Raw genomic sequence first — 8,786 nt, 5'->3', positions numbered from 1 at the left:
GAGAAATTCTCAATACAAATCAGAACACACATTTTCTGATACTCAGCAAGTGTGCCTTTATCTTCATCAAATTTCTCAAAGGTTACTTCTACCCCCTCTCACAACTTTATGTGATTCTCTGGAAAATATACGGAGAAACTCTAATTTTACCTTGACTCAGACTGCAGCAAACACAGAGAGGTGAGCTTCAGCCTGGATAAATGTGCAGCTTATTGCCTAGGTGCCTGAAGAGCTGGGAGATAGCACCATTCTTATTGCTGTGGGATTTTCTACAGTGGTTATCTCTGTTAAGAACAAATCCTGACCCCCATGGTGCCTGCTGGTGCATCCCTGGTAGGCAATGCTCAGATGAGACCTTGGATGCGTTGGCTCCAGCAGAGGTCACGAATGGAGGGCTGTGGGAAGTATGTTACTCAAATGCATGTGTCTGTGACAGAACCCCACTCTGCTTAACTTTAATTTTTAGAAAATTGTTTTACTGGCAGGATGTAGGGTAATCTACAGACTCCACAGAGAGTAGAATAATCAGGCCTCAAAAAAGTTAGGAATCCAGGTAGCCCCACACCTGTGGCAGGATGGAGGCAGCCTCCTCAGGGCACTGCCCCTAGGATGGGTCAGTCACAGCTGTGGACTGTCCTTGTGTTACTTGGCTCAGGATGCAAATTCACAACCCACAAATAGCTCAAATGAAACAGGAAGACAATACCAAGTGTTGACAAGGCTGTGGAGCAAATGGATTCCTCACGCATCACTGATGGGGAAGAAAAATAGTACAGCTATTTTGGAAAAACATTTTGTAGTTTCTGAAAAATTAAACATTAATTTACCATATGATATAGAAATCCCACTTCTGTGTACCTATCCAAGAGAAATGAAAACCTAAACTTACACAAAATCTTGTATGAGAATGTTCACAGCAGTATTATTCATGATAGCCACAAGGTGAAAGCAATCCAAATGCCCATCACCTGGTGAATGTAGAAACAAAATGTGGCATACCCATGCAATACATTTTGCAACAAAAAGGAATGAAGTATGGATCAACATACTATAATATGGATGGAACTTTAAGACATTATATATATTGTATGATTCCGTCTACATGAAATGCCCAGAAAAGGCAAATCTGTAGAGACAGAAAGTAGATTAGTGGTTGCCTTGAGCATAGGGAGTCCCTGCAAATGGACACAAGGCTACTTTTTGGGGTGAGAGAAATATTCTAAGATTAGATTGTGGTGATGATTGTACAGTGCCATAAATTTACTAAAAATCATTGAATTGCCTGTTTAAAACAAGTTAACTTTAAGGTATATAAACTATAGCTCAATGAAGCTGTTTTTTAAAAGCTTTGAATTTGCAGTGGCGAGTCAGAGTAGACTCATGTGTTGTCCCTGCTGTGGTGCCTTATTTGACAGGTGCACCAAGTTGATCACAGGAAACTGAGATAATCTGGGTGCTATTCCATCAGGAGCAAAAGTGGGAAGAAGGGTTTCTGCACAGACAGGAACCTCAGAGACTTCTCCACCCCCCTCCCCACCAAGCACCAGGATGGCAAGGCAAATGGCTGAGACCATCATTTTGGCTTCCTCAAATGTCAGGGTCCCTGGCCACTGGGTGCTCTCCTCTGCAGCTGAAGTCTCAGCCTTCATGGAAACCTCCCCAGCATCTGGATCCTTATGACAAAGGCCTTCTTCCACCAAGGATTAGCTCCTGGGGCTGGGGTTAGCTTCTGGCATGGAGACTCTGGTGATCTCTTCCAATGATGAGCATTGAGCCATTGATTTCATATAGGTGTGGTTTTGCTCACGAAAACAATAAAAAGTGTTTAGTGATGGTTGGGCACAACACAGTTATCTCCAGCTTGTGTATGAAAGAGCACATGAAAAGATTCCTCTGTAGTCCCCAGCTCTTGAATCTCCTGTTGGCCTCATTTTCTCTCTCTCTCTCTCTCTCTCTCTCATTCTCATAAAGCATCTAACACAGTGCTTTCTCTTTGGCTTATTATGACTTCTTGTGGCCTCTTTTCTATGCCATAGCCAAAATGATGAGGAAGCCTAAACAAGGAGAAAATTTAAAAAAAAAGCTATGAGACAGAAAAAAATGTACATAGCTGAATACAGATGTCAGCAGGTACCAAGATGAGAATTGAAGGACTTCCAGAAGGCAATTGAGTCACATCAATGGTGGAGTCCAAAAACAGAGCTTCACAAACTGTGGTTTGTAAATAATGTAAAGGATCTTATTTATTATTATTATTATTACTATTATTATTATTATTATTATTTGAGACAGGGTCTTGTTCTGTCACCCAGGCTGGAGTACAGTGGCATGAGCTCGGCTCACTGCAACCTCTGCCTCCTGACTTCAAGCAATTCTCTCACCTCAGCCTCCCGAACAGCTGGGACTACAGGCGCCCACCACCACGCTCAAGTAATTTTTGTTATTTTTTGGTAGAGACAGGGTTTTGCCATGTTGGTTAGGCTGGTCTTGAACTCCTGACATCAAGTGATCCACCCACCTCAGCCTCCCAAAGTGCTGGGATTACAAGCATGAACCACTGTGCCAAGCCCTATATTATTTTTTAATGAACCTGTACTAATGATTTGATTTAATGCATTAATGGAGAAACCAGTAAGATGTTATAACTAAGTCAATGGAGAATCCAAAATCACATGTAATTATAGATCAGGAACACTGAAAGAGTGAGCAAGTGGGGGCAAAGCTGGCCCCTCCCATAGCGAGGAAGGGAACTCAATTTCCTGACAGGATTTTTGCATGTCTACAGGCAGAAATTATTTCTCACTGCTATTGGTTATTTACAATTTATAAACTGCAAAATAGCTCACTAAAAGGCTAGAATCAGGTAATCAGGAAAGATGTGCTCTAGACAATGCATAGTTTTCTCTCGAAGCACAAATCTTTCTATGTAATACTTTGTTCCCCTCTTTGCTTGGATAATTAGTATTTATCCTTTATATTAATCTAAAACTTGAAAAGGCCATATTTAAAAAATTTCTAATGTATCATGGAATACTTTTATAAAACATAGTAAAAATAAATTGCTAGAAAAATAAAATGATAGAAGATACACAAAATACAAGCCTAACTTTTCTTATTAGTTTCAACAGACATAAAGTTACTCTGTCAAGTTGTTATGTAAGTTTCTAAAAGCTTCCCATATTTCCGTACTTCCTTCAACAGTAACTTATGGTGAAGAGTTTGCAGCCTGGTCCTGGTCCACAAACCACTTTCTAAGCTGCGCTGCAATAGAGTGTTTATTCACACACATTGCTGCTGAGGCTCATAGGATGCTGCCTTCTGATGCCACTTTCCACAAGGTCCAGCCTTCCTCTTGTTTCCATTCTTTAACTGACTGGAGATTTATCTTATAACTCTCCACTCCATATCCTTCCTAGTTTAGTCTGGGACAATAGATCTCAAACTCTTTGGTTTCAGGATATCTTTAAACTCGAATGAGAATGCCAAAGAACTTTTTAAAAATGTAGGTTACAGCTATCAACATTAATCATATTAGAAAGGAAGACCAAGATTTTTTTTTTTTGAGATAGAGTCTCGTTCCGTCACCCAGGCTGGAGTGCAACAGTGCAATCTTGGCTCACTGCAACCTCCACCTCCTGGGTTCAAGCGATTCTCCTGCCTCAGCCTCCCAATTAGCTGGGATTACAGGCTCCCGCCACCACACTAGGCTAATTTTTGTATTTTTAGTAGAGACAGGGTTTTGCCACGTTGGTCAGGCTGGTCTCGAACTCCTGACCTCAGATAATCTGCCCACCTCGACCTCCCAAAGTGCTGGGATTACAGATGTGAGCCACCGTGCCTGGCCAAGGTATTTTTTAAATTATTTCTTGGCTAGGCATGGTGACTCATGCCTGTAATTCCAGCACTTTGGGAAGCTGAGGTGGGCAGATAGCTTGAGCCTAGGCATTTGAGACCAGCCTGGATAACACAACAAAACCCTGTCTCTACAAAAAATACCAAAAATTTTAGCTGGGTGTGGTGGTGTATGCCTGTAGTCCCAGCTACTCAGGAGGCTGAGCTGGGAGGATCTTTTGAACCCAAGAGGCAGAGGTTGCAGTGAGCTGAGATCGTGCCATTGCACTCCAGCCTGGGTGACAGAGAAAGATCCTGTCTGTAATCCCAGCACTTTAGGAAGCTGAGGTGGGCAGCTAGCTTGAGCCCAGGTGTTCAAGACCAGCCTGGGTAACATGACAAAACCCTGTCTCTACAAAAAATACCAAAAAAATTTAGCTGGGTATGGTGGTGTGTGCCTGTAGTCATAGCTACTCAGGAGACTGAGCTGGGAGGATCTTTTGAACCCAGGAGACAGAGGTTGCAGTGAGCTGAGATCACACCACTGCTCTTCAGCCTGGGTGACAGAGAGGGATCTTGTCTCAAAAAAAAAAATATTTCTCAGTTCATTAAAAACAGGCATAAGAAATCATTACATGCTAATATATTTCATGAAAACAAATCTATTTTCCAAAACAAAAGTAAGTAGTAAAGAGAATGGCATTCTTTTTTTATTTTTCTCTGTCACCCAGGCTGGAGTGCAGTGGTATGATCTCAGCTCACTGCAACCTCTGCCTCCTGGGGTCAAGCGATTCTCCTGCCTCAGCCTCCTGGGTAGCTGCAATTACAGGCATGTGCCACCACCCCCGACTAATTTTTAGTAGAGGAGGGGGTTTCACCATGTTGGTCAGGCTGCTCTCGAACTCCTGACCTTGTGATCTGCTCGCCTTGACCTCCCAAAGTGCTGGGATTGCAGGCATGAGCCACCACACTCGGCCGGCATTCTTTTACATTTATTGAATATCCCTTTGGTGTTTGGTACCTCGATTTCCTTTTTCTAACAGAATAGAAGGCAGCTAGATTCTTTTTTTAATTAATTAATTAATTAATTTTTAAAATTATACTTTAAGTTCTAGGTACATGTACACAACGTGCAGGTTTGTTACATATGTATACATGCGCCATGTTGGTGTGCTGCACCCATTAACTCATCATTTACATTAGGTATACCTCCTAATGCTATCCCTCCCCCCTCCCCCCACCCCACGACAGGCCCAGGTGTGTGATGTTCCCCTTCTTGTGTCCAAGTGTTCTCATTGTTCAATTCCCACCTATAGGTGAGAACACGCGGTGTTTGGTTTTTTGTCCTTGCGATAGTTTGCTGAGAATGATGGTTTCCAGCTTCATCCATGTGCCTGCAAAGGACATGAACTCATCCTTTTTAATGGCTGCATAGTATTCCATGGTGTATATGGAAGGCAGCTAGATTCTTATATCTGCTTTTGTATCCAGTCTTTGCAATATCATGCCATATAACCTCTGCAAAAGTCCTTTGTTTACTCAGGAGAGAAAAGAGAGTAAAATAGGCAAATAATACCTTAGTTTATTAATAAACTAGTCTAATATCACAGGTCCCCTGAAAGGCTCTTGGGGGCCTTCAGGGGTCCTTGGACAACAACTTGAGAAGCACCAGTTCAAGATATCTAGTCTCAAAAGACCCCCTTCACACAGACATATGCACATTCAGGGTGACCAGCTGTCCCTGTTTGCCTGGGACTGCCCTGGTTCCAACGCTGACGGTCCTATGTCCCTGGCACACTATGGCCGTTGGTCACCCTAAGACTCTTTTGGGTACACACTTTCATTTGGCTTAGCCTGGCATTCCCGCTCTGCTTCTTTCCCTTCTCTTCTGCCTCCTTCTTCCTTCTCTTTCTCGCTTGAATCCATTTTCCATACCCTTCAAAAACTGGTTGAAGCCAGAGCTGTTATACAGGTGCCTGGTGGAGACTGCCAGTTGCCCACCCCATATCTTTTCTCTCCCTTTTCTTAATTAACAGAGACCCTATTTTGTTGGGACAGTGTTCAGGAAAAAAAGGTATTTCCAAGCCTCCCTTGTAGATGAGATGGTCATATAACACAATTCCGGACAATAAAATGTTCAAGAAAACTGTTGAGTGGGGCTCCTAGGAAAGCTCATTTAGAATAGAGTGCATTCATAGCACACACAGTTGGCCCTTTTCGCTTTTCCACTGTCCTGCCTAGAACTCACCTATGATGGATGGAGTTCCAGAGTCATCTTGCAGACATGAGGACCAGAGCCATACCTGGAGATAGGAGAGCAAAGCTGAGGGCCAGAAAGTGACTGGTTCCCTAATGGTTTTGTGGAGCTGCCAAAAAAGTTTTGGGTTAATTGTTTCCAGATTTCTTCTGTAAGCAAAAAAAGAAAAATAAAAAAGCCCATTGTGTTTAAGTCACTGCCTTTCAGATTTCTGTTGCCAAACACAATTTGTAATCAATGCGAGATTTTTTTTTTTTTTTTTTTTTTTTTGAGATGGCGTCTCGCTCTGTCACCCAGGCTGGAGTGCAGTGGCTCAATCTCAGCTCACTGCAAGCTCCGCCTCCCGGGTTCACGCCATTCTCCTGCCTCAGCCTCTCCGAGTAGCTGGGACTACAGGCGCCCGCCACCACGCCCGGCTCATTTTTTGTATTTTTAGTAGAGACGGGGTTTCACCGTGGTCTCGATCTCCTGACCTCGTGATCCGCCCACCTCGGCCTCCCAAAGTGCTGGGATTACAAGCGTGAGCCACCGCGCCCGGCCGTTTTTTGTTTTCTTCATTGGATAGAAAGTTTCTTTATATAAAATGGAGGGAATCAGAAAAATATGTGCTCATTTATAGTGGATGTTTAGCTGCAATTGGGGCTCAGATGTTCGCAGAAGACAGGATCCTCTGTAGAGAAACTTCTGGTTTGGGCTGGCTTCAGAGGCTACTGATTTCAGCCCATGGTCACCAAACTCTTAGAAGCCTCATGGCCAAAGAACGTAGAGAACCTGAGAGCAAGGGCTTGCAGGGGCAGGGCTGTCCTTTGGCTGCTCTCCACAGGAGTTTTTTGCCTCACGTGCATGGACCGATTTCCGGGGGCCTGGTGTTGAGTTCAGGGTCCATGTCCTCCTGGCAGTGCTTGAGAAGCAGCCCCTATGTGTTGCCACTCACTCTTCACGTTCTGGGCTCAGGGATCTGAGTGGAAGGCAATGGCATCCTGCAGGAATGTTGGCAGCCATCCCACGGGCATGTGGGCAATGCTCCTGGCCGAGGCCCTGATGCTAACCTTCTCCACCAGTTCACTGTCCTCTGGCCCCATTTCAGAAAGGAAAGCCTCCAGCCTCCAGGCCCCTGAGCAAAGCTGTCGTTCAATGTGAAGGGCGGGGGCTCTCAATGGCCGCTTGAGGTTACTGGGGGTAAGGTGGGCTCCATGCTAATGACAACCCTGCAGACAGGCAGGAGTAGGCACTCCCATGCTCTATGCTGCAGCTGCATGCCTGCTCTCCTGGTCCGGAATAGGCCTGTGAGCACGTGGAGCCAGGCACCCTCCCTCCTAGCCCTCAGTCCAGGCTCCTTATCTGGCTGCAGAGGATGCCTAATTTCAGTTGACATCCTGCTCAGCAAAGTCACTGTTGTTCCCCAAACCCTTCCCCAACTTAAGTAAAACAGCAGCCCGGAGTCCCTGAGCAGAACTGATCTACCCTGCTCATCTTCACTCTTCTTCATTCCAGCATCAACAAGCATTTCCTGAGTGTTTGTCTGTGCCTGGGCCTGTGCTGGGTGTGGGGGACATAACAAGTGCGTCGCTCTCCTCCGGGGCTCCAGGCTAGGTCAAGGGACAGGCTCACAAGCCAGATGCCAGGGGCTGCTGCTTCACTGCATTCTTTCTCACAGAGCCCTTTTCAAGGATTCAGTATTGAGTGTGGTCTCATTTTGCTCTTCTTTTCAGCATTCAGCTCTCCTTCATTTCCTTCACTGAGGCTCCGCTGGGTTCTGACACCCTGCAACCTAGACAATAAACAAATTTTTCTTTCTCAGCATGTATGGCAAATTAGCACTTCACAAGGTTTGGTCGCCACAGATAGAGAACCAAGCATTTGCTGTGTGGGTGTGTACACATGTGTGGGCACGTGTGTTTATATTTGTGTGTGTGCATGTAAGGGGTTCCAGCACATTGTGGTGTGGAAGAAGGCTGGACAAGACCAGGGTCTTGAGGGAAAGTGATGTAAGTAGCAATTGTGAAGCAGGTTCTTGCAAAGATGAGTTAGTCAAGCTCCTGACCATATGGCACTGGGATATGAAATATCAAAAAGTTCCAGGTCAGCCAGCCGGGACCTGCCTGAGCTGTGCGGGGTAGGAGATGGGAGGGACTGGGCTTTCTGTGCTGCGGGTGTCCTTGCAAAGTCAAAAGCCACTGATGGAAATAACCACTGGGGCATGATTTTTCATGTCCTGATTCCAATCACAGTCCTGTCATCCAAGAAGAATATTGAAGGGGAAATCCCATTTCCTTTGAAACCAAATATTCCTCACAGAAGCCAAAGGCTTGTAGAAACAACTCTGATTGGAAAGACTTGAGCATACATTGCCTGGCTTCTCGAGTAAGAGGTGGCAACACTCATCATTTATTGACAGATGAGTTTACAGAGAGAGGGGGCCTGCCCATACATGGTGATGACCTTTCTTGCTTCCTTGCATCACAGACCCCACTCACAGGAGGACACTGTGGCCCATCTGGTCTCTGTGAGCAGACGGAGATGGATCCTGGCAGGTGACGGCTATGCCACATGTGCTGGCTGTGGTGGTGAAGTTGGGCAGAGGCACAGCAGTAGGGTCTTATAGACTCCTGGAAGGAAAGAAGGGGCTCTGGACCATACCCAGAGAAAGGCGTAATGGCTGGTGCACATGTCTCTCTACTTCTGTAACTCACCCGCA

Source organism: Hylobates moloch, unplaced genomic scaffold (genome assembly GCF_009828535.3).
Source record: "Hylobates moloch isolate HMO894 unplaced genomic scaffold, HMol_V3 SCAFFOLD_22, whole genome shotgun sequence".
NCBI lineage: Eukaryota > Metazoa > Chordata > Mammalia > Primates > Hylobatidae > Hylobates > Hylobates moloch.
Note: the sequence above shows the minus strand (reverse complement) of the source record.